Source organism: Oncorhynchus masou, chromosome 25, assembly GCF_036934945.1.
Source record: "Oncorhynchus masou masou isolate Uvic2021 chromosome 25, UVic_Omas_1.1, whole genome shotgun sequence".
NCBI lineage: Eukaryota > Metazoa > Chordata > Actinopteri > Salmoniformes > Salmonidae > Oncorhynchus > Oncorhynchus masou.
This window is the reverse complement of record NC_088236.1, coordinates 44,129-71,876: the sequence shown is the minus strand read 5'-3', so window position 1 is coordinate 71,876 and position 27,748 is coordinate 44,129. Positions and strand designations below refer to the sequence as shown.

The 27,748-nt window shown below is 43.2% G+C and overlaps 1 protein-coding gene across 1 annotated transcript in view; it reads right to left on the bottom strand.

Annotated features, from left to right (window-relative positions):
* Positions 1–24,960, bottom strand: part of kank1a (KN motif and ankyrin repeat domains 1a) — a 122,379-nt gene extending 97,419 nt beyond the window's left edge. The window contains 1 exon segment of the mRNA XM_064936525.1: positions 24,719–24,960. The gene's annotated coding sequence lies outside the window, so the exon portion shown is untranslated.
* Positions 24,961–27,748: the final 2,788 nt, after the last annotated feature.

Below are 27,748 nucleotides of genomic sequence, written 5' to 3'. Positions count from 1 at the left end.
GCTTCCTCTCTCTGTATCACTGGTGTGATACCTGGGATAGCCTTGTGAAGAGCTGTCCCAGGGATAACATGATCCAGGACCAGCATGCTCTACACTGGGTTGCCAGGGATCAGGACATGACAGGATGTTTGAGGACACAGGCACTCGTTGCCTACGTGACCCACCCCGCCTTGCCGCGTGTGGAAGCAGAAACCTGAGATGTCCAGGCTTTACCATGCATGAGCCACAGGCTTTCAAGCCCAGACGCACCAGGGAAACCAGGCTTTACCATGTGGTAGGGAGGGAAGGCAGTGAGAGGCAGGGAAACCAGGCTTTACCATGCATGAGAGGTATAGAGGTTTCAAGCCCAGACGACAGGGAGGGTTTCCAGCGTCCAGCCGGGCGGCCAGCTCGGGCGGCCAGCTCGACGACGAGTCTTGGTGGTTCCAAACTTGATGGAGGCCACTGTGTTCTTGGGGACCCTGTTTTGGTACCCTTCCCCAGATCTGTGCCTCAACACAATCCTGTCTCAACACAATCCTGTCTCAGAGTTCGACCTCATGGGTTGGTTTTTGCTCTGACATGCACTGTCAACTGTGGGACCTTATATAGACAGGTGTGTGCCTTTCCAAATCATGTCCAATTAATTGAATTTGCCACAGGTGGACTCCAGTCAAGTTGGAGAAACATCTCAAGGATGATCAATGGAAACAGGATGCACCTGAGCTCAATTTCAAGTCTCATAGCAAAGTCTCATAGCAATGGGTCTGAATACTTATTTAAATAAGATATTGTAGTTTTGTTCGAATAACTTTGCCAAAATTGACTAAATATATATATATATATATATATATATATATATATATATATATATATATATATATATATATATATACACTACCAATCAAAAGTTTGGACACACCTACTCCTTTCAAGAGCTCTTAGTTATTTGTATTATTTTCTAACATGTTACTAGAATAACAGTGAAAACATCAAAACTATAACTACAGACACCAGTAGTCGTCGTGGGAAAGACTTTTCGTAAAACAACTGGTTGGAGTAAAGCACCAACCTGGATACGAAGGAGATCCTGAGGGACCAACAGCTTTACGCTATGGAGGAACAACATACTCCTTCGTGGAAAGATCTGACCACCTCACAAAAGAACTTTAACCCGACAAAAGGGACAGTAAACAAGGTTTCCACCGAGTACACAGACTTGGAGCGACAAGACCAAGGGGCCCCGCAAAATTTGAACACTACCAAAAAAAGGAGCTGATCAAAAGCAGGGGAAGGGAGCTTAAAGGAACCAAATTCAGTCTCAACGACCAATTTCTGTATCCGGTACAAAGACAACAAAGGAAGGATGGTAGGCGTGCCTTTATCATTGTGGTTCAACTCTTTATAGATGGACAGCTATTCCGAGACAGCTCCATAACACCGTGGCTGTACTAAATTATACAGGGACTTTCAGGTTACGAAAGAACGATTGGGAACTTTAAAAATATCTGAACATTATGAAGTGAATAGGAACACACACGTACTCAACTACATGCTTGCTTACAGATACGGACTTATACATACACACACCTGATCTCGCTCTCTTCTCTCACTCTCTTTCTCTCCTCTCCCTCTCGATTGTCGAAAACTGTTTTGTAATTTAAGGTGTTTATTGTTTGTCTCTCTTATGTATTTGTCTACAGGTTTATATATGTTTACAACAAGCAGGGGGAAGATATCAGGCGTTGGGGAATTCTATTATATATATATATATATTATATTGTACGGAATACATTTGTACTGTAGTAAAGCCGTAATTCAAGGTCTCTTTCATGATCATGTGAAACGTCAATTGCTATGGAAATGCTGGGATGTGTTTTTCAATGATGTTAAAGGTAATTATGATGCAACTATGACGGTGATACGATATGGATTACAATTATCATGAATATCAAGGCAATACGCTCTACATGTTACACACATACACTCAACCATGCAAATTGGCAGAGTTATTATAGTCTTACTCTTATACAGACGACAACGTACACACTCTCACTAAATCACATCCAATATCATACACATCAACCTACTCAGATTTACTACACACATAATATCTTGTCTCAATTTTCTAACATCTGTGGCATTGGCTCACAGGCAAACAGGCAAGGGGATGAAACACCTATTGCTAGAACCCATTTCTTGAATTGTAAATATCAGACATTTTAAAGCTCTATTTTTGACCATCATAATAACTCTAATGGCAGTAACTTCACAGGCACTAATTATGATCAATTTAGACTGAGAATAGTATCTAGTTATGGTAAGGGGTGAAATTATAATCGTATAATTGTTATAATTGTAACGGTTTAGCAGATTTATTTAAATAAAGATTAGTCTTTACATGGCTAAACGAAAAGGAATATATCATATACTGTTTACAGGAAACTCACTCTACATCCTTGGATGAAGTTGTTTACAGGAAACTCACTCTACATCCTTGGATGAAGTTGTTTACAGGAAACTCACTCTACATCCTTGGATGAAGTTGTTTACAGGAAACTCACTCTACATCCTTAGATGAAGTTGTTTACAGGAAACTCACTCTACATCCTTGGATGAAGTTGTGTGGAAAAAGGAATGGGGTGGTGAAATCATTTTCTGTCATGGACAAAGGAACTCAAAGGGTGTGATGGTATTAATTAACAAAAATGTTGATCTGAATGTGCAAATAATCAGGAATTCACAAGGAAAGTGGATCTTTTTGAATATGAAAGTGGAAGAAAAGAGATGTGTCTCATTAATCTACATTGTGTTTATATTTATGGTTCAAATCAAGATGATCCACACTGCTTTGAAAACATTTATACCAATTTATCGAACTTACAGGAGACAAATGATGTCGTTATGGAAGGAGACTATAACACAGTGTTAAGTACCTCAATGGACCATAAAAGGTAATCCCTCTACAAACTATCATCACCGTGCCCTTAAGGAAATCACCAATATTATGGACACATTAGAAATAGTGGATATTTGGAGACTAAAAAACCGACCAAGTGAGATATACGGAGGAGACTTAATCAAGCTAGTCATCTTGACTACTTTGTCTCTTTCATCAAAGGTTAAAACGTTTTAATAGGAGGCGGAATACGATCAGATCATCATCTAATTGGCATTCACATAACTTATAGATTTTCCACATGGACGGGGATATTGGAAATTTAATCAACGTTTACTGGAGGACAACTTATTTTTAACTAAGACAAAATCATTTAACCTCATTTTTCCAGTATAATATAGGATCAGCAAACATTTATTGTTTGGGAAACCTTTAAATGTACCTTCAGGGGTCATTAAATTCAATATTCATCAATAATAAAAAAGCAGTTTCTAACAAAGAGACAAGACTAACAAGGAAATCTATGAACTAATAGTACAGGTAGATAGAAAATAAGTTAGAGGTTAAACAAAAATAATTGAACTTATTCCAGAACGATCTAATGTAATCTATTACAAAAATAAAGCAAACTGGACGGAATATGGAGAAAATGCACAAAATTCTTCCTGAATCTCCAACACAAGTGAACAATTTTTGCAGAAACTCGTTACTGAAGACGGAGTCATCTATGATTCTCCAAATGATATTTTAAAAAGGAAGCTAGTTATTTTAGGCAGACGGTCTCTTCTGTCTCATCCTTTCACTGAATGAAGGTTACGGTAAGGAATTCTTTACAAATATTTTTTTATTTTTTTATTAACAAATGTACAGAAAGATCAGTGCCAAATTACAGAGGAATACCTTTTTGAGGCTATTAAATCCTTTCAGTCTGGAAAAATAGGGCTTGACAGCATTTATATCAAGCCTTTTTTGATATACTGAAAGCTCCATTATTAGATTGTTTTAACTAGTCCTATAGAAATGGTAGTCTGTCAGGTACTCTCAGGAAGGTCTGATTTCTCTATTATTAAAACAAGATCAGGTGGCAAATATAAAAACCCCGTCTATCTAAAAAACTGGAGGCCCCTTACACTTCAATGTTGTGATTCAAAAAGACTAGCGAAATGCATAGCACTCAGAATTAAAAGGGTTTTACCAGGTATCGTTCATCCTGATCAAACAGGTTTTTTACATGGACAATACATTGGATATAAAATACGACAACTAATAGAAATAATAGAACAACAAGAAACATCTAAGCCAGGCCTGGTATTTATAGCGGATTTTGAAAAGGCATTTGACAAAGTAAGACTGGATTTTATTTACAAATGCCTCGATATTTTCAATTGAGGTGATTCACTTAAAAAATAATATATAGCAACCCCAAAATAGTAAATAATGGCTACTTCTCAGAGAGTTTTGAATTGTCAAGAGGAGTTAAACAAGGGTGTCCGCTGTCACCATATCTATTCATTATGGCCATCGGACTGCGAGCTATTAAAATCAGATCCAATGACAACAATAGAGGATTAGAAATCCAAGGCTTAAAAACAAAGGTGTTCATGTATGTCGATGACTCAAGTTTTATATTAAGTCTGCAAGCTAGATCCCTGCAATGTCTCATTAAAGATAACTTTTCTGTACTCTCTGGACTAAAACCTAATTATGATAAGTGTATAATATTACGTATTGGATCCTTAAAAAAATACAACTTTTACATTACCTTGCAGTTTACTTATAAAATGCTCTGATGGTGAAGTAGATATCTGTATTCATATCACAAAAATATAAATAAGCTCTCCACAAGATCCTGCAACCATGGAAATTTATATATATCCCCATTTAGCAGACTGCTTTTGTCCAAAGACATACATTAAAAGTCTATTTATAGATGCTGGGGCCACTGTCTATTTATAGATGGTGAAGTGACCCCAGCGGGAGATGGTGAAGTAGACCCATGGTAAATACCGCTATTTATAGATGCGTGAAGCAAGCGCCATGCTCTATTTATAGACTGAGCCACACAGGACCCAGATGCGGTGGAAAGGTAAATACCTGTCTATTTATGGATAAATTGCCCTGATTAACTCCTTAGTCATATCTCAGTTTACTCACGTACTTATGGCGCTGCCTACTCCAGATGATTCGTTTGTCAAATCATATGAGCAAAAAATATTTATCTTTATCTGGGATGCTAAACCAAAAAAGATAAAGCATGCCTATCTGTATAATGAATATGAATTTGGTGGGTTGAAATTATTAAATATAAAAGCACTAAACCTCTCTCTAAAAGCTTCACTTATTCAAAAGTGTTACTTGAACCCTAAATGGTTCTCAAATAGATTACTAAGAAAAGCTCATCCATTGTTTAAAAATTGCCTTTTTGCCTTTGTGCTGATTGCCATGTCTCATTTTCGATTAATTGCAAATGATAATTTTTTCAAAGTATCTCTTTTTCAAACAAACATTGCAGAGCTGGCTACAATTTCAATTTCATCCCCCTGAAAAGAGAGAACAAATATTATGGCTGAACTCAAATGTGCTGGTTGATATAATACCTGTATTTATGGGAAAAATGTTTTTTTGAAAAGGGTATTTTATTCTTAAATTATATTATCACAGAACAGTGCAAACCGGCTCTACCCAGAATAGAAAGAGGAGTGGGAAGCCTCGGTGCACAACTGAGCAAGAGGACAAGTACATTAGAATGTCTAGTATGAGAAACAAATGCCTCACAAGCCCTCAATTGGCAGCTTCAAGAAATAGTACCCACAAAAACACCAGTCTCACCATCAACAGTGAAGAGACGACTCTGGGATGCTGGCCTTCTATATATAGTTTGGGAACACTGGTTTAGTTCAAGCTCTACACTTCAGTCTATTATAATACTCTGGGGGTTATCACTATGTTACTCTGGGGTTATTACTCTGGGGGTTATCACTCTGGGGTTATCACTCTGGGGTTATCACTCTGGGGTTATCACTCTGGGGGTTATCACTCTGGGGTTATCACTCTGGGGTTTACTCTGGGGTTATCACTCTGGGGTTATCACTCTGTTACTCTGGGGGTTATCACTCTGGGGTTATCACTCTGGGGTTATCACTCTGTTTACTCTGGGGGTTATCACTCTGTTACTCTGGGGGTTGTCACTCTGGGGTTATCACTCTGTTACTCTGGGGGTTGTCACTCTGGGGGTTATCACTGTTACTCTGGGGGTTATCACTCTGGGGTGTTATCACTCTGTTACTCTGGGGTGTTATCACTCTGTGACTCTGGGGGCAATCACTCTGGTAATCTGTTACTCTGGGGTGTTATCACTCTGGTAATCACTCTGGGGGTTATCACTCTGGGGGTTATTCACTCTGGGGGCAACCGCTATGGTATTCGCTCTGGGGGTAACCGCTGTGGTAATCGCTCTGGGGGTAATCGCTATGGTATTCACTCTGGGGGCAACCGCTGTGGTAATCAGCTCTGGGGGCAACCGCTGTGGTATTCAGCTCTGGGGGCAACCGCTGTGGTAATACTCTGGGGGCAATCGCTGTGGTATTCACTCTGGGGGTAATCGCTATGGTAATACTCTGGGGGTAATCGCTGTGGTAATACTCTGGGGGCAATCGCTGTGGTAATACTCTGGGGGCAATCGCTGTGGTAATACTCTGGGGGCAATCGCTATGGTATTACTCTGGGGGCAACCGCTATGGTATTACTCTGGGGGTAATCGCTGTGGTAATACTCTGGGGGTAATCGCTGTGGTAATACTCTGGGGGTAATCGCTGTGGTAATACTCTGGGGGTAATCGCTGTGGTAATACTCTGGGGGTAATCGCTGTGGTAATACTCTGGGGGTAATCGCTGTGGTAATACTCTGGGGGTAACCGCTATGGTAATACTCTGGGGGTAACCGCTATGGTATTACTCTGGGGGTAACCGCTGTGGTATTACTCTGGGGGCAATCGCTATGGTATTCACTCTGGGGGTAACCGCTGTGGTAATACTCTGGGGGCAATCGCTGTGGTAATACTCTGGGGGTAATCGCTATGGTAATCACTCTGGGGGCAATCGCTATGGTAATCACTCTGGGGGCAACCGCTATGGTAATCACTCTGGGGGTAACCGCTATGGTAATACTCTGGGGGTAACCGCTATGGTAATCACTCTGGGGGTAACCGCTATGGTAATACTCTGGGGGCAACCGCTATGGTAATCACTCTGGGGGCAACCGCTATGGTAATACTCTGGGGGTAGTCGCTATGGTAATACTCTGGGGGTAATCGCTATGGTAATACTCTGGGGGTAGTCGCTATTGTAATACTCTGGGGGTTCGCTATGGTAATACTCTGGGGGTAGTCGCTATTGTAATACTCTGGGGCCGTTGCTATTGTATTACTCTGGGACCGTTACTATTGTAATACCCTGGGACCGTTACTATTGTAATACCCTGGGGCCGTTACGATTGTAATACTCTGGGACTGTTACTATTGTAATACCCTGGAGTCGTTACAATTGTATTACTCTGGGGTTGTTGCTATGTTACTCAGGGTTATTACTATATTACTCTGGGGTTATTACTCTGGGGTATATAGTAATATATCCCCTTCTCTATCTGCCTCAGGCCCTGATCACATCACACTGATCCAGTATTATGAAGGACCAGAAGATTTCAATACAAACACAAAACCTGGTTTGCTACAGTCTGTCTCATTGACACGCTAACCAGAATACGGCAATAATAACAATGACTGAAAACATTATAAACCTAGCAGTTATACAGTAGTAGTATGCATTCTAGACCTGGTAGTTATACAGTAGTAGTATCCATTCTAGACCTGGTAGTTATACAGTAGTAGTATCCATTCTAGACCATCAGCCCGACATTGTGACTTAACAACATCAGTTGTTGAATCCACCCCAGACCTCATTGTGACTATAAATCTGGTTAATCCAGGCAGTGGAGATTTAACAAGTTGCTTAACATTTTGCCAGGCCTTTGATCTCCTAAAGAAAACACTTCCTGGTTAAATAAAGGCTTTTATTGTTTCATCAAGACTCTGAAGTTGAATCCGCTACTGTAGCACTTCCATATAATCCAACTACTGTATACACACCCAATCCAGCTACTGTATACACACCCAGTCCAGCTACTGTATACACACCCAGTCCAGCTACTGTATACACACCCAGTCCAGCTACTGTATACACACCCAGTCCAACTACTGTATACACACCCAGTCCAGCTACTGTATACACACCCAGTCCAGCTACTGTATACACACCCAGTCCAGCTACTGTATACACACCCAGTCCAGCTACTGTATATACAGTGTTATTACTAAATCAAATTGTATGTCACAATGTCAGTAGATGTCCCCATTGTGCTTTTTGACTTGATCCCCATTATTTGCAGGTCTAGTTTCCCCTGAGACCTCAGTTCTGTGCTCAGTGTATGTTAGCACCCTGCCCTAGTGTTCTGACTACAATTCAGTTTTTGTTTATTTTTTTGTGAGTTTCTTTAGCTAGACCTCACAGTCTTGAAATGTCTGATCTTCTGGGTTCTGACTATTCGTGGCTCAGTTGGTTAAGTGACTGCTCACTCCGGAGACCCAGGTTCACGGGTCCTGACAATTGTATGACTGAATACAACAGGTGTAGTAGTCACAGTGAAATGCTAGACCTCACAGTGAAATGCTGAATACAACAGGTGTAGTAGACCTGAATCACAGTGAAATGCTGAATACAACAGGTGTAGTAGACCTCACAGTGAAATGCTGAATACAACAGGTGTAGTAGACCTCACAGTGTAATGCTGAATACAACAGGTGTAGTAGACCTCACAGTGTAATGCTGAATACACAGGTGTAGTAGAACCAGTGAAATGCTGAATCAGGTCAGTGAAATGCTGAATACAACAGGTGTAGTAGACCTCACAGTGAAATGCTTAACTTACAAGCCCTTAACCAACGATGCAGTTTTAGAAAATAACATTTTTTTTTTTAAAGTACGAGATGAGAATAACAAATAATTCTCATCTCTTACATTTTTTTTTTTTTAAATGGTATTTTCTAAAACTGCTAAAAACAGGTGGTAGCGGTATAGAGTCAATGTCCGGGGCACTGGTGTCGGGGTAATTGAGGTAATATGTACATGTTGGTAGAGTTATTAAAGTGACTATGCATAAATAAGAGTGAGTAGCAGCAGCGTAGAGGAGAGGGGGGGGCAATGCAAAATAGTCTGGGTGGCCATTTGATTAGCTGTTCAGGAGTCTTATGGCTTGATGGTAGAAGCTTTTTAGAAGCCTCTTGGATCTAGACTTGGCGCTCTGGTAACGCTTGCCGTGTGGTAGCAGAGAGAACAGTCTATGACTAGGATGGCTCGAGTCTGACAATTTTTTTGGCCTTCCTCTGACACAGCCTGGTACAGAGGTCCAAGATGGCAGGAGGCTTGGCCCTGGTGATGTACTGGGCCGTATGCATTACCCTCTGTAGTGCCTTGCGGTTGGAGGCCGAGCAGTTGCCATACCAGGCGGTGATGCAACCAGTCAGGATGCTCTCAATGGTGCAGCTGTATCCTTTTGAGGATCGGAGGACCCATGCCAAATATTTTCAGTCACCTGAGGGGGAATAGGTTTTGTCGTGCCCTCTTCACGACTGTCACCTGGACTCCATAACTTCCTTGATTACCTGCCCTATTTTTGTCACACCCTTAAATTCCTGCCCCAGGCCTTATTGTTTCAGATTCATGTGCTGTTAGTGTTTCATGTTTGTATTATATTCCATTTATGTGATTAAATATTCACTCCCTGTACTTGCTTCCCGACTCTCAGCGCACATCGTTACACTGGGGCTCCGTTCACGAACACAAACAGACCCCACAGAGCCCCAGCAACACAATTAGACCGAATCATGAGAAAGAAAAAGATCATAACTTGACACATTGGAAAGATTTAACCAACAAAACAGAGCAAACTAGAATGCTATATGGCCTTAAACAGAGAGTACACAGTGGCAGAATACCTGACCACTGTGACTGACTGAAAATTAAGGAAAGCTCTGTCTATGTACAAACTCAGTGAGCATGGCCTTGCTATTGAGAAAGGTCGCGGAAGGCAGACCAAGCTCTCAAAATACAAGTTATGTCCACACTGCCCCCAAAATGAGGTAGAAGCTGAGCTGCACTTCCTAACCTCCTGCCAAATGTATGACGATATTAGAGAGACAAATTTCCCTCAGATTACACAGATACAAAGTTCTTTGATCACCATGGGACAGGGGCCTTCTTGAAGAGGGGGAGGAATCTGTTCTTTGATCACCATGGGACAGGGGCCTTCTTGAAGAGGAGGAATCTGTTCTTTGATCACCATGGGACAGGGGCCTTCTTGAAGAGTAGGAATCTGTTCTTTGATCACCATGGGACAGGGGCCTTCTTGAAGAGGAGGAGGAATCTGTTCTTTGATCACCATGGGACAGGGGCCTTCTTGAAGAGGAGGAGGAATCTGTTCTTTGATCACCATGGGACAGGGGCCTTCTTGAAGAGGAGGAGGAATCTGTTCTTTGATCACCATGGGACAGGGGTCTTCTTGAAGAGGAGGAATCTGTTCTTTGATCACCATGGGACAGGGGTCTTCTCAGCAAGGCGTCAATTTAGAAGCCACTGCCATTCTATTCCATATTATATTCACACCCAGCGGCAGATCTGAAGTGTGTGTGTGTGTTTATTTTATTGAACCTTTATTTTAACAGGGAATAAATGCTGAGACCAAGGTCTGTTCTATAGATGAGCCCTGTCTGGCACCACATTACACATCAAAATACAATAAACACATGTTATTATACACAACAATACATGAAAACAAAACACATTCATAAAAAAAGACACCTTCAGTAAAAGTGTGTGTGTTGTACCAACCAACATCAGTGTCTCCCTGCACCAGTTTAGTGACAAAGCCCCAGTCTGTTTCAGTGGAAAACACCCATGTAATGTTGATGACCCACACACACAAAATGTACCAAGGATCCCCATTAGTTCCTGCCAAGGCAGAGCTACTCTTCCTGGGGTTTATTATGGATCCCCATTAGTTCCTGCCAAGGCAGAGCTACTCTTCCTGGGGTTTATTATGGATCCCCATTAGTTCCTGCTACATTATTACACAGCTATATCTTCCTGGTGTTTATTATGGATCCCCATTAGTTCCTCTACTCTACCACTACATATCTACAATACAACACATTATTACACCACTACTCTACCACTACATATCTACAATACATTATTACACCACTACATATCTACAATACAACACCACTATATATCTACAATACATTATTACACGACAACATATCTACAATACAACACATTATAACACCACTACTCTAACACTATACATCTACAATACAACACATTATTACACCACTAGATATCTACAATACAACACATTACACCACTACATATCAACAATATAATACATTATAACACCACTACATATCTACAATACAACACATTATTACACCACTACTCTACTACTACATATCTACAATACAACACATTATTACACAACTACATAACAATATAATACATTATAACACCACTACATATCTACAATACAACACATTATTACACCACTACACATCTACAATACAACACATTAATACACACTACTCTACCACTACATATCTACAATACAACACATTATTACACCACTACTCTACCAATCTACCACTACATATCTACAATACAACACATTATTACACCACTACATATCTACAATACACCACACCACTACATATCAACATATCAATACAACACGTTATTACACCACTACATTATAACACCACTACTACAATACAACACATTATTACATATCTACAATACATATTACAATACAACACACTACTCTACCACTACATATCTACAATACATTATTACACCACTACTCTACCACTACCATATCTACAATACCACACATTATTACACCACTACATATCTACAATACATTATTACACCACTACATATCTACAATACAACACATTATTACACCACTATATATCTACAATACATTATTACACCACTACATATCTACAATACAACACATTATTACACCACTACTCTACCACCATACATATCTACAATACAACACATTATTACACCACTACTCTACCACTACATATCTACAATACATTATAACACCACTACTCTACCACTACATATCTACAATACAACACACATTATTACACCACTACATATCTACAATACATTATTACACCACTACATATCTACAATACAACACATTATTACACTACATATCTACAATATCATTATTACAATACATTATTACACCACTACATATCTACAATACAACACATTTATTACACCACTACTCATTATAACACCAATACATATCTACAATACAACACATTATAACACCACTCTACCACTACATATCTACAATACAACACATTACTACACCACTACATATCTACAATACAACACATTACTACACCACTACATATCTACAATACAACACATTATTACACCACTCTACCACTACATATCTACAATACAACACATTACTACACCACTACATATCTATCAACAATACAACACATTATTACACACACTCTACCACTACATATCTACAATACAACACATTATTACGCCACTACATATCTACAATACAACACATTATTACACCACTACATTATAACACATATCTACTACTCTACCACTACATATCTACCACTACAATACAATACAACACATTATTACACCACTACTACTACACATTATTAGAGTTATCTACAATACAACACATTATAACACCACTACTACTAACAGAGTTATGGTACATACAGACTACTAAAGGAGTTATGGTATATACTACTAGTGGAGTTGTGGTACATACAGACTACTAACATAGCTATGGTACATACAGACTACTAAAGGAGTTATGGCACAGATAGACTACTAAAGGAGTTATGGTACATACAGACTACTAACAAAGTTGTGGTACATACAGACTACTAACAGAGTTGTGGTTTATACTACTAGTGGAGTTATGGTACATACAGGCTACTAATGGAGTTATGGTACATACAGACTACTAACAGAGTTGTGGTACATACTAATAATGGAGTTATGGTACATACAGACTACTAACAGTTATGGCACATACAGACTACTAAAGGAGTTATGGTATATTCATACTACTGGCAGAGGTATGGTACATACAGACTACTAACAGAGTTATGGTACATACAGACTACTGGCAGAGGTATGGTACATACAGACTACTAACAGAGTTATGGTACATACAGACTACTAAAGGAGTTATGGCACAGATAGACTACTAAAGGCGTTATGGTACATACGGACTACTAACATAGTTGTGGTACATACTACTAGTAGAGTTATGGTACATACAGACTACTAACATAGTTGTGGTACATACAGACTACTAAAGGAGTTATGGTATATTCATACTACTAACAGAGTTATGGTACATACAGACTACTAAAGGAGTTATGGTACAGATAGACTACTAAAGGAGGTATGGTACATACAGACTACTAACATAGTTGTGGTACATACTACTAGTGGAGTTATGGTACATACAGACTACTAACAGAGTTAGGTACATACAGACTACTAAAGGAGTTATGGTACATACAGACTACTAAAGGAGTTATGGTATATTCATACTACTAACAGAGTTTTGGTACATACTACTAGTGGAGTTATGGTACATACAGACTACTAAAGGAGTTATGGCACAGATAGACTACTAAAGGAGTTATGGTATATTCATACTACTAACAGAGTTTGGTACATACATACTACTAAGTGGAGTTATGGTACATACAGACTACTAAAGGAGTTATGGTACATACAGACTACTTAAGGAGTTATGGTACATACAGACTACCTAATTAATTAAGGAGTTATGGTACATACAGACTACTAACAAAGTTATGGTACATACAGACTACTTAAGGAGTTATGGTACATACAGACTACAACCCACCCCTCCAGTCCTGATCTTTACACCCTGTGGATAGTCCAAACGCTAACATAATCTACAAATAGAGACCAGAGACCCTGCCAGTCCTGATCTTTACACCCTGTGGATAGTCCAAACGCTAACATAATCTACAAATAGAGATCAGCCGAGTTGTGTTCCAGATGGGACATAATTTTTCTTTACACCTAAACACCATCAGAATGCATAGCTAGCAGTGCACTGGAATGAAATGCACTCTCATGGGATGTGTGGCCAGAAAAAGGAACTGAAAGTTTACCCCAATAAGCCAGGAATATGACTGCAGAGGCATACTGTATGTGTGCTTCTATGGCTACATTCACCATGCCACTGCCTATTCAATGTGTTCAGTTAGCAAACAGACAGCTCATCCTCCAGTTATTACAGTCAACACACCTATACTGACTGGACAAAACATTAAGGACACCTGCTCTTTCCATGATAGACTGACCAGGTGAATCCAGGTCAAAGCTATGATCCCTTATTGATGTCACTAAATCCACTTCAATCAGTGTAGATGAAGGGGAGGAGACAGGTTGAAGAAGGATTTTTAAGCCTTGAGACAATTGAGACATGGATTGTGTCTGTGTGCCATTCAGAGGGTGAATGGATGTCAGAAGGTGAATTCACCAATTTGTAAGTCGCTCTGGATAAGAGCGTCTGCTAAATGACTTAAATGTAAATGTAAATGTAATGGGAAAGACAAAACATTTAAGTGCCTTTGAACGGGGTATGGTAGTAGGTACCAGGCACACCGGTTTGTGTCAAGAACTGCAACACTGCTGGGTTTTTCCATGCTCAACAGTTTGCTGTGTGTATCAAGAATGGCCCACCACCCAAAGGACGGCCAGCCAACTTGACACAACTGTGGGAATCATTGGAGTCAACATGGACCAGCATCTCCAGCGCCAGCAAAATGTTCTCTCAGTCTCATGGTAAAATGTGACTCATTTCAGGAAACTACTTCACAGGAGAATATTTGAAAGTAAACTGTTTTTTTGGCAGAAATTCCTTCTGTAACATGTGAACTTTCATGTGGCTTAATAACAAACTTGTATGCCATCTGTAAATACGAATAAAATTTTTAAATGACGAGCCTAGTTGGTTTAGCCGCAGAAAAAGTCAGCAACCCGCCAGCTGACCAGGATTGGCTGAGATAATGAGTGGGCTGGACATGCCGAGAGATGAGTTCGGATTGGTCTGCCATGTAGCACACTTCTGTCTATTGGAGCTGGTCAGTATGTGTAGGTAATCCTGTCTAATGCTGCTTTTTTTTAATGTATCACATAGTAGAACTGTATAAGTGTTGCTCTCCACATTCTGGACGGCCAAGTTTTGAAATCACTAGAATTAGAGTATGATAGCTAAGGAGATGGAGGAAACACCTGTCTCTGGATTACATCTTCAAACTAAGGGCAACCATGGTATCCGTGGAAGGGAGAAGCGTCCATCCATGTGGTATACGGGTAAGATAGTCTAGCTAGCTACATTTTCAGATATTACATGTTTCTAATTTCGACAGAAGTTGTTTTCATTTCAAGTTAAAGTGCATTGTTAGCTCGCTAGCTAACGTTACGTGTATGATCTTCTTATTCGTATCTCAGAGCCATTTGCATTGCTAGTTATAACCTAATGTTAGCTAGCTAACATTGAACCTGGTTGGTTAGCTACCTGCAAATTCCCTCAGGGTAGTAACATCATGAGTTGGGATTATGGTTCATTATTTACCTAGATAGCTAGCTGCATGTTTCAACAAAAGACTCACTATGCAAGTAACCATTTCAATAGAATGTTCATGATGTCACTATGACAACTGTCAATAGACGTAGCTGGTAAATTCTCTCTGGTTATCTGTGCTGATATCAGAGCACTCTCATCTCAGTGTGCCAGAGCACAGAATAACTGATTCATTTACAAACACTCAACACCCGTTGAATACGGCCGGGGTCAGTAAACGTTGGCAGAAAAGTGTAAATTGCGCCAGCCACAGCTGCAGTCACCAACGCTCTGGATAACATGAAAACAGCCTAACCAGCTCTGCAAGGGGAGTAAAGTGGTCAGAGTGGGGTGTTCTCTCATTTGTGTCTGGAAGTAGCTAACCAACATTAGCCAGTTATCTTGGGTGCTTGATTGCTGCTGTTTGGACAGACCGCTCAGATCAATCCTTAAAGAGATGGGTGGGGCTAAAGCTTTTAAGAGGGTGTGAACAATGCTGAATGGGTGTAGACAAAGAAGAGACCCCCCACCCCCCCGCGCAAGCCCACCCACCAATGAATGTCTGGCCACACTACGGATACAGACGCACAGCTGTCTACCTCAGTTACAGAATACTGCTGCCCTATAAAAAACATTTGTGGGAGAAGGACGGTTTCCAAATGACTCCTTGTTGAAATGTTTAAATGCGTCCAAAGCCCTGTATAAAAGGAGGTCTGATACGATCAACAGTGTTCATTTACATCGTCTGTTATGGATCCAAGTCACTGACAACTCCTATCAGCACAGCATAATAAGGCTTTGTGGCCATCTGCCTCACATTGTATCAGGCTGGGGGGGGGGGGGGCAATGATCACACCGCCTCACATTGTATCAGGCTGGGGGGGAGGCAATGATCACACCGCCTCACATTGTATCAGGCTGGGGGGGCAATGATCACACCGCCTCACATTGTATCACAAATAGGGGGCAATGATCCACCGCCTCACATTGTATCAGGCTGGGGGGGGGCAATGATCACACCGCCTCACATTGTATCAGGCTGGGGGGGGGGGCATCACACCGCCTGATCACACCGCCTCACATTGTATCAGGCTGGGGGGGGGGGGCAATGATCACACCGCCTCACATTGTATCAGGCTGGGGGGGGGCAATGATCACACCACCTCACATTGTATCAGGCTGGGGGTGCACTGATCACACCGCCTCACATTGTATCAGGCTGGGGGGGGGGGGCAATGATCACACCGCCTCACATTGTATCAGGCTGTCATGGTGGGGGGGCAATGATCACACCGCCTCACATTGTATCAGGCTGGGGGGGGGGGGCAAATCACACCGCCTCACATTGTATCAGGCAACAATGATACCGCCTCACATTGTATCAGGCTGGGGGGTTAAATCCACTTCAATCAGTGTAGATGAAGGGGAGGAGCACACCGCCACATTGTATCAGGCTCAGGACACACCTCACATTGTATCAGGCTGGGGGGGGGCAATGATCACACCGGGGCAATGATCACACCGCCTCACATTGTATCAGGCTGGGGGGGGGGGGGCAATGATCACACCGCCTCACATTGTATCAGGCTGGTATGATCACACCGTGCACATTCAGGGGGGGGGCAATGATCACACCGCCTCACATTGTATCAGGCTGGGGGGGGGTATGATCACATGTCACATTGTATCAGGCTGGGGGGCAATGATCACCGCCTCAACATTGTATCAGGCTGGGGGGGCAATGATCACACCGCCTCACATTGTATCAGGCTGGGGGGGGTGGGAATCAGGCTGGGGGGGAGTCACACCATGGACACATTGTATCAGGCGTGGGGCGCCCGCCTCACATGTATCAGGCTAATGATCACTGCCTCACATTGTTAATCAGGCAAATGATCATCACCGCCTCACATTGTATCAGGCTGGGGGGGCAATGATCACTGGGGGGGCATCTTCATGATCACACGCCTCACATTGTATCAGGCTAATCACACCGCCTCACATTGTCACCGCCTCACATTGTATCAGGCTGGGGGTCAGCAATGATCACACCGCCTCACATTGTATCAGGCTGGGGGGGGGCAATGATCACACTGCCATGGCAATTGTATCAGGCTGGGGGGGCAATGAGGTCACACCGCCTCACATTGTATCAGGCTGGGGGGGCAATGATGAACCGTCTACATTGTATCAGGCTGGGGGGGGGGGGGGCAAGTTTTGATCACACCGCCTACATTATATAGCTAAGGGATAAGGAACACACCGCTAACATTGTATCATGTTAACATTGCAGGCCATGGTATCCAGGCTGGGGGGGGCAATGATCACACCCCTCACATTGTATCAGGCTGGGGGGGGGTAAGATGTCTAGCTACCGCCTCACATTGTATCAGGCTGGGGGGGGGGGTTTCTAATGATCACACCGCCTCACAGTTGTCATCAGGCTGGGGGGGGGGGCATTGATCACACCGCCTCACATTGTATCAGGCTGGGGGGGCAATGATCACACCGCATTGGGGGGGGCTGATGTTATCACCGCCTCACATTGTATCAGGCTGGGGGGGGGGCAATGATCACACCGCCTCACATTGTATCAGGCTGGGGGGGGGGGGCAATGATCACACCGTTCACATTTATCAGGCTGGGGGGGGGCTGCATGTTTCAACACCGCCTCACATTGTATCAGGCTAGAATGGGCATGATGTCACCGACAACTCACATTGTATCAGGCTGGGGGGGTTAAATCACCGCCTCATTGTATCAGGCTGGGGGAGCACTCATCTCAGTGTGCCTCACATTGTATCAGGCTGGGGGGGGGGGGCATTTACAAACACCAACACCCATTGTATCAGGCTGGGGGGGGGGCAATGATCACACCGCCTCACATTGTATCAGGCTGGGGGGGGCACAGCTGCAGTCACCACCGCCTGGATAACATTGTATCAGGCTGGGGGGGGGGGGGTAAAACCGCCTCACATTCATCAGGCTGGGGGGGGGTGTTCTCACATTGTATCAGGTAGCAATATCAACCGCCTCACATTGTATCTGCTGTTTACAGAATACGCTCACATCAACCCTTAGGCTGGGGGGGGGGCAATGATCACACCGCCTCACATTGTATCAGGCTGGGGGGGTTTGATCACACCGCCTCACATTGTATCAGGCTGGGGGGGCAATGATCACACCGCCTCACATTGTATCAGGCTGAATGGGGGGACAAAGAGAGCCACACCGCCTCACCCACCAATCAGGCTGGCCACACTACGGATACACCGCTCACATTCTACCTCAGGTTACAGAATACTGCTCACCTATAAAAGGCTTTGGGGGAGAACACCGTTTCAATTGATCAGGCTTGTTGAAATGTTCACCGCCTCAGCATTGTATCAGGAGGTCTAACGATCAACAGTCACATTTATCATCGTCTGTTATGGGGGGTCACTGATCACTACCGCACACATTGTATCAGGCTGGGGGGGGGGGGGCCATCCGCCTCACATTGTATCAGGCTGGGGGGGGGGGGCAATGATCACACCGCCTCACATTGTATCAGGCTGGGGGGGGGCAATGATCACACCGCCTCACATTGTATATCAGGCTGGGGGGAAATGATCACACCGCCTCACATTGTATCAGGCTGGGGGGGCAATGATCACACCGCCTCACATTGTATCAGGCTGGGGGGGGGGGGGGCAATGATCACACCGCCTCACATTGTATCAGGCTGGGGGGGTAATGATCACCTGCCTCACATTGTATCAGGCTGGGGGGGCTATAGTACAGAACTGTCCCATGTCATCCGCAGAACTGTCACATTGTATCAGGCTGGGGGGGCCATGATCACACCATGCCATCACATTGTATCAGGCTGGGTACAGGGCTATAGTACAGAACTGTCCCATGTCATCCTATAGTACAGAACTGTCCCATGCTATCCGTACAGAACTGTCCCTCACATTGTATCAGACCTGTCCCATGTCATCCTATAGTACAGACCGTCCCTCACATTGTATCAGGCATGGGGTCCCATGATCACAGACCTGCCTGTCATTGTATCAGGCTGTCCCATGTCATCCTATAGTACAGACCACCACTATAGTACAGACCTGTCCCATGTCATCCTATAGTACAGACCTGTCCCATGTCATCCTATAGTACAGACCTGTCACATGTCATCCTATCAGGCTGTCCCATGTCATCCTATGTCAGAACCGCCTCATGTCACATAGTTGTCCCAGGTACAGGGGGTCATCCTATAGTTAACTGTCCCTCTATAGTACATTGTCATCTATAGTACAGAAGGCTATAGTACACTGTCACCACCACCATAGTACAGGACCTTGGTACAGAACTGTCCCATGTCATCCTATAGTACAGAACTGTCCCATGTCATCCTATAGTACAGAACTGTCCCATGTCATCTTGGTATGGCTGGGAAAGCCTACAGGAAACACTATATAAGCTACATGCAAATACACAAACCTGTTTAGGAAATATACCTGTACAACAACTACAGGTCACCTAATGTTAAATGTAGCATTATAACCACCCACTAAGGTGCAACATGTTAAATGTAGCATTATAACCACCCACTAAAGTGCAACATGTTAAATGTAGCATTATAACCACCCACTAAGGTGCAACATGTTAAATGTAGCATTATAACCACCCACTAAGGTCCAACATGTTAAATGTAGCATTATAACCACCCACTAAGGTCCAACATGTTAAATGTAGCATTATAACCACCCACTAAGGTCCAACATGTTAAATGTAGCATTATAACCACCCACTAAGGTGCAACATGTTAAATTAAATGTCCAACATGTTAAAGCATTATAACCACCCACTAAGGTCCAACATGTTAAATGTAGCATTATAACCACCCACTAAGATCCAACATGTTCAATGTAGCATTATAACCACCCACTAAGGTGCAACATGTTAAATGTAGCATTAGTGGGTGGTTATAATGCTACATGGCATTGGTGGGTAAGAGCTCTACTTCATCAGCCACGTTGGTGAGTGGTCAGGGCTCCACAGTGCCAGCATTTCGCTGCAATTTGTTAATAAAAAACATATGATCACATTTACTGTAAAATAAATGCTGCAGTAGCTGTTTTCAAAGTATTTCTGCTGTTTTGTTTCATAGCTAGTAAATTAATCTCACAAAGTCAAAAACGATGTATCCTATAGCCTCACACTGCAACCAGTGTTGCCATTTTCACAATTTTCCCGCCAAATCGGGCTATTTTGAAAACTATGTCGCCGGAGAAAATGTATTGGTCGCAGGTTGTGGGTTTTTGAGCTACTTCTAAATTTACCAGTTGTAGGTAGGGCTATTTAACATGTCATTATGGAGACTACTGTTTACCAGTTGACTACTGTTTACCAGGTAGGACTATTTAACATGTCATTATGGAGACTACTGTTTACCAGTTGTAGGTAGGGCTATTTAACATGTCATTATGGAGACTACTGTTTACCAGTTGTAGGTAGGGCTATTTAACTCATTATAACATGTCATTAGGGCTATTTAATGGAGACTACTGTTTACCTGACTACTGTTTGTAGGTAGGGCTATTTAACATGTCATTATGGAGACTACTGTTTACCAGTTGTAGGTAGGGCTATTTAACATGTCATTATGGAGACTACTGTTTACCAGTTGTAGGTAGGGCTATTTAACATGTCATTATGGAGACTACTGTTTACCAGTTGTAGGTAGGGCTATTTAACATGTCATTATGGAGACTACTGTTTACCTGTTGTAGGTAGGGCTATTTAACATGTCATTATGGAGACCACTGTTTACCAGTTGTAGGTAGGGCAACATTTAACATGTCATTATGGAGACTACTGTTTACCATAAAACATTAACCATTGGAGATTATATAACAGTTGACAAATAACAAGCTAATCTCGCATTGGAAATAAAAGGCCATTTATAGTTTGTTGTCTCAACATCTTGCACATAACAATGGCACAATTTCCAGAAAATAGCCCAAAGTTGGTCCAAGTGTTTCTTGCTCAGAGATTGAGATCCTCCGTCCAACTTTCAGCACATAAACTCTCCTGTCAGACTGATCTCCAGTTGTGCACATGAACAAACAGGATTTATCTACAATTATAAACTGGTTGGTTTGAACCCTGAATGCAGATTGGATGACAGCCATGGTATATCAGGCGTGTACCACAGAGGACAAAAACATACTTTATACTGATCTCATCCCGTTGGTAACCAGTTTATAATAGCGAGAAGGCACCGCAGGGGTGTGGCCAATCTACCACAGCTCAGGACCATGTCCAGAGAACAGCCCTTAGCTGTGGTATATTGGCCATATACCACACCTGCTCCGGCCTTATTGCTCAAAGCAGTCAAAACAAATTAAATCGACATCCATTGATGGAAAATGATCTGGAGAGTTTAACAAGGGCGACTTATCTTTTCTCTTGTGTCATGTTCTTAAACTGGCAAGAATTATTTTTTTGATGGAAAACCGAATTTAGCTTCTTAGACTACATCGTTAAAAATACAATTTAGCTCGACCTGGCAACCCTGGCTGCAACACTGTCTGATACAATTTAGCTAGACCTGGCTACCCTGGCTGCAACACTGTCTGATACAATTTAGCTAGGCCTGGCTACCCTGGCTGCAACACTGTCTGATACAATTTAGCTAGACCTGGCTACCCTGGCTGCAACACTGTCTGATACAATTTAGCTAGACCTGGCTACCCTGGCTGCAACACTGTCTGATACAATTTAGCTCGACCTGGCAACCCTGGCTGCAACACTGTCTGATACAATTTAGTTAGACCTGGCAACCCTGGCTGCAACACTGTCTGATACAATTTAGCTAGACCTGGCAACCCTGGCTGCAACACTGTCTGGCTGGGGACTGTGCTCCATGAAGAGCTGACTGATACAAGATTCATTTTTAGCAAGTGCTGGCTGCAACACTTGATAAAAGTTGGTCTAATTTACTTGAAATGAAAGTCTACTGAAGTGAGACTTTGTCATTGTGTTTCTTGAATATTTACATTGTTTTGTTCACAAGCTAGGTTGTTTTTGGCCTAACGTTTGACTTTCAACAGCAATTTAGCTATACAGCTACCCTTAGCCAGGGAAGAAAAGACAAGGCTTCTACGAGTCAGACTCAATCTCACAGGCACTAACATGACTCCAGTGACGTTACCCGGCTGCAACACTCCGCAATTTAAAGGGGCAAGGCTAAACATGTTTCTCTCTGTGATATGTTGGTAACAAGTCACAAAATTAAACAATATACCACATGATTTCTTACTAGTAAACAGTTTTATTGTTTAATGAAAGTCAATACAAAGTGAGACTTGTCAGTGTTTTTGTGTTTTGTTGTGTCATTTTAGTGGGGGAACGTTTATTTGGGCTGAAGTAAAAAAAGGCTTCTACCTGCAGCAATCTCACAGGTATACATGACTCCAGTACATTTTATGTAACCTCCTGATTACAAGTTGGACCTGTTATATTGTGACATTTAACAAGTTGGACCTTTATTTAACCACCCAGTTTAGTAGGTTCAACTTGTTTAAGAAATTACAAACCACCCACAGTGTTTTTGTGTTTTGTTGGTGTCATTTTAGTGGGGGAAAAAATTTGGGCTTATAACCACCCAGCAGTGGTGCAACATGTTAAATAACAAGTAGCATTATAACCACCCACTAAGGTGCAACATGTTAAATGTAGCATTATAACCACCCACTAAGGTGCAACATGTTAAATGTAGCATTATAACCACCCACTAAGGTGCAACATGTTAAATGTAGCATTATAACCACCCACTAAGGTGCAACATGTTAAATGTAGCATTATAACCACCCACTAGGGTACAACATGTTAAATGTAGCATTATAACCACCCACTAAGGTGCAACATGTTAAATGTAGCATTATAACCACCCACTAGGGTACAACATGTTAAATGTAGCATTATAACCACCCACTAGGGCACAACATGTTAAAGGCCTAGTTATTACACTGTACTAATAGGAATAATAATCACATGAATAACTACTGTAAAGTGTGAACCATGGGTGGATGACAGAAAGCAATAGGTTAAGTCACAAATGAACACCTATTCCCTATTTAGTGAACTACTTGGGCCCAGATCCCTACTGTAAAGTAGACTCCTGAAGGAAACCTTGTGTAAATCCCTCAGGATTTGCTAGCAACAACAATGAGTCACCATCAGTCGATTCTTGTAAAAATGTCAACTCTGAAAACGCGTAGCTACCTGTACAAGTCTGTCCTGTACAACTGCGGTCCTTCAGAGGTTGCATTCGATTAAAATATATATAATTAAAGAATTCATTTCAGCACCCCGCAGAAAGATCGCAATTGTACAGGACAAAGATAGGTACGTTTACAGAATTGACATTTTTACCAGAATCGACTCTTTAATAGTCATTGTTGTTGTGGGTCGAGGTATGAAAAGTCAACTTCGCGTCAGTATGAGAGACCGGAGTTCAGCATGAATAATATCACATACTGTCTAACAGCCTACGGTATGTCATAGTCCACAAACAATCAAACTCACACCAGTTTGACTTATTCACACATTGTTTCACTTGCATTAGATGCACAATGTGTTCATTTTCAACTAAATGTTCAATAAATGCCAGATGTGTGGTTGGTGTGGTCTGTACTACGAAAGTACACTTCACTACAGAAAGTGTGTTACGTATCCACGTAAAAAATAAACTAAAATAAACTACAACAGATGAAAGACTTGTAAAGTAACTATAACAATAGAGTGTAAATAACAGCGATATGTAGAACAGGCAAATCACAACTAATGAACTGCTAATCGTGTGTAGCGTTTTCATTTCTAACACACGTTTTGCTGAACCCAAGAACACACCCACTGGGAATACACTGGTTGAATCAACGTTGTTTCCACGTCATTTCAATTCAATTTCAAATTGGAATAGACATTCAATTGACGTCTGTGTCCAGTTGGCAACAACAATAGGCCAATTATGTCTGATTTATTTAAATAACATAAATAAAGTCAACTCACCGCTTCCCAATTGCAAGCCAAAAAGCCACAAGTGTTTGGCAAGCAGACGCGCTCGCTTTTTTTAACGAGGCTACTTGTTTCAGGTCTTGTCCAAATCTACTGTGTTACCACGCACTCCTTATACCCACGTGTCATGTGAACAACTAGAAAAGAAGAAGAACTTTTCGTTGAAACCAAACTTCGTCAGTGAGCACACTTTCCGTGCAGTCTGCTCCGGTCTTATCTCTCCCGTCGCATTGGAGTTGTCCTTCTGCAGCATACTGCACATGCGCAGCAGCAGCCTGGCGCAACACTCTTCCTCATGGGGCCACACAACGGATCTGGATGGAGCCAGAGAGGAAGAGGAAAAGCAAGAGCTTTCACTCTCGACAAAATATTCCCAATCCGTTTCTACGGGTTTATTTTGGGCCTAAGCTTTTTCGCCTGCATTCCAGCCTTTTGAACAACGACTCCATTCTTAGGGTGGAGACATGATGAGCATCTCGTCATTATATATATATCTCTGGTGGAGGGTTTTGGAGGTGTGGAAAGGTGGAGGCAATGCTCTTTACAGGGGTGCCGGTTCTGAGTCAATCTGCGGGGGTTCAGGTTAGTCGAGGTCATTGTACATGTAGGAAGGGGTAAAGTTACTATGCATAAAAATTAAACAAATCAAATGTTATTTGTCCATGCGCCGAATACAACAGATGTGGAACTTACAGTGAAATGCTTAATTACAAGCCCTTAACCAACAATGCAGTTTTAAGAAAATAGAGTTAAGAAAATATGTACTAAATTAACTATTTTTCCCTTTAGTTTATTTAGTTTAATAACAATAATGAGGCTATATACAGGGGGTACCAGTACCGAGTCAATGTGCAGGGGTACAGGTTATTCGAGATAATTTGTACATGTAGGTAGTGGGTAGGGGTAAAGGGACTATGCATAGATAAGAAACAGTGAGTGGCAACAGTTTAAAAACAGGGGGGGTCAGTAAAAATAGTCGTCATGTAAAAATAGTCTGGGTAGCCATGACTTTGCAGGGGCTCAGGTCGGCACCGCTTGCCAGGCTCAGGATCAGGGATCAGGCAGGCAGGTGAGACCAGGGACAAGTGCAGACTGTGGTGAAGTAACAATGTTTATTGTAACAAGTGGTCAGGGCAGGTTAACAACAGGTCAAGTAAGTCAGGGGTTGATAAGGCTCAGAGGGAGTGGTCAGGCAGGTACAGGGATGGCAGGCAGGATCAGGGAGTGGTCAGGCTCAGGGACAGGGAGTGGTCAGGCAGGCTCAGGCAGGGAGTGGTCAGGGGACAGGGAGTGGTCAGGCAGGCTCAGGGCTCAGGCAGGATCAGGGACAGGGAGTGGTCAGGCAGGCTCAGGATCAGGGAGTGGTCAGGCAGGGCTCAGGGAGTGGTCAGGCAGGCTCAGGGACAGGGAGTGGTCAGGCAGGATCAGGGAGTGGTCAGGCAGGCTCAGGATCAGGGAGTGGTCAGGCAGGATCAGGCTCAGGGAGTGGTCAGGCAGGATCAGGGAGTGGTCAGGCAGGGATCAGGGAGTGGTCAGGCAGGATCAGGCAGGGAGTGGTCAGGCAGGCTCAGGATCAGGGAGTGGTCAGGCAGGCTCAGGGAGTGGTCAGGCAGGATCAGGGAGTGGTCAGGCAGGCTCAGGACAGGGAGTGGTCAGGCAGGCTCAGGCAGGGAGTGGTCAGGGCTCAGGGACAGGGAGTGGTCAGGCAGGATCAGGGAGTGGTCAGGCAGGCTCAGGGAGTGGTCAGGATCAGGGAGTGGTCAGGCAGGATCAGGGAGTGGTCAGGCAGGATCAGGGAGTGGTCAGGCAGGATCAGGCTCAGGGACAGGGAGTGGTCAGGCAGGATCAGGGACAGGGAGTGGTCAGGCAGGCTCAGGATCAGGGAGTGGTCAGGCAGGCTCAGGCAGGGGACAGGGAGTGGTCAGGCCAGGCTCAGGGACAGGGAGTGGTCAGGCAGGCTCAGGAGGGACAGGGGGACAGGGAGTGGTCAGGCAGGCTCAGGATCAGGGAGTGGTCAGGCAGGCTCAGGGAGTGGTCAGGGAGGCAGGATCAGGGGGAGTGGTCAGGCAGGCTCAGGGACAGGGAGTGGTCAGGTCAGGCAGGCTCAGGGACAGGGAGTGGTCAGGCAGGATCAGGGAGTGGTCAGGTCAGGCAGGATCAGGGAGTGGTCAGTGGTCAGGCAGGATCAGGAGTGGTCAGGCAGGATCAGGGAGTGGTCAGGCAGGCAGGCTCAGGGACAGGGTCAGGACAGGCAGGGAGTGGTGTCAGGATCAAAGTGGTCAGGCAGGCTCAGGGACAGGGAGTGGTCAGGCCGGCTCAGGGAAAGTGGTCAGGAGGCTCAGGGACAGGGAGTGGTCAGGCAGGAAGGGACAGGAGGCTGACAGGACAAGGCAGGCTCAGGGCAGGGAGTGGTCAGGCCGGCTAGGGAAGGCAGGATCAGGGAGTGGACAAAGGCTCAGGAAGGGAGTGGTCAGGCAGGCAGGTACAGGGTGTGTCAGAAACCAGACAGAGGCTGGGAGAAGACAGGAGCTGACAGGACAAACGCTGGTAAACTTGACAAACAAGATGAACTGGCACAGACAGAAAGAAAACACAGGTTTAAATACCCAGGGGATAAGTTGGGAAGATGGGCGACACCTGGAGGGGGTGGAGACAAGCACAAGGACAGGTGAACCAGATCAGGGTGTGACATTTTATTTATTTATTTTTTATTTATCCATTATTTTACCAGGTAAATTGACTGTGAACACGTTCTCATTTGCAGCAACGACCTGGGGAATAGTTACAGGGGAGAGGAGGGGGATGAATGAGCCAATTGGAAACTGGGGATTATTAGGTGACCGTGATGGTATGAGGGGCAGATTGGGAATTTAGCCAGGACACCGGGGTTAACACCCCTGCTCTTACGATAAGTGCCATGGGATCTTTAATGACCTCAGAGAGTCAGGACACCCGTTTAACTTCCCATCCGAAAGACATTGCCGTGCTGTAGCAGAGAGAACAGTCTATGACTTGGGTGATGGA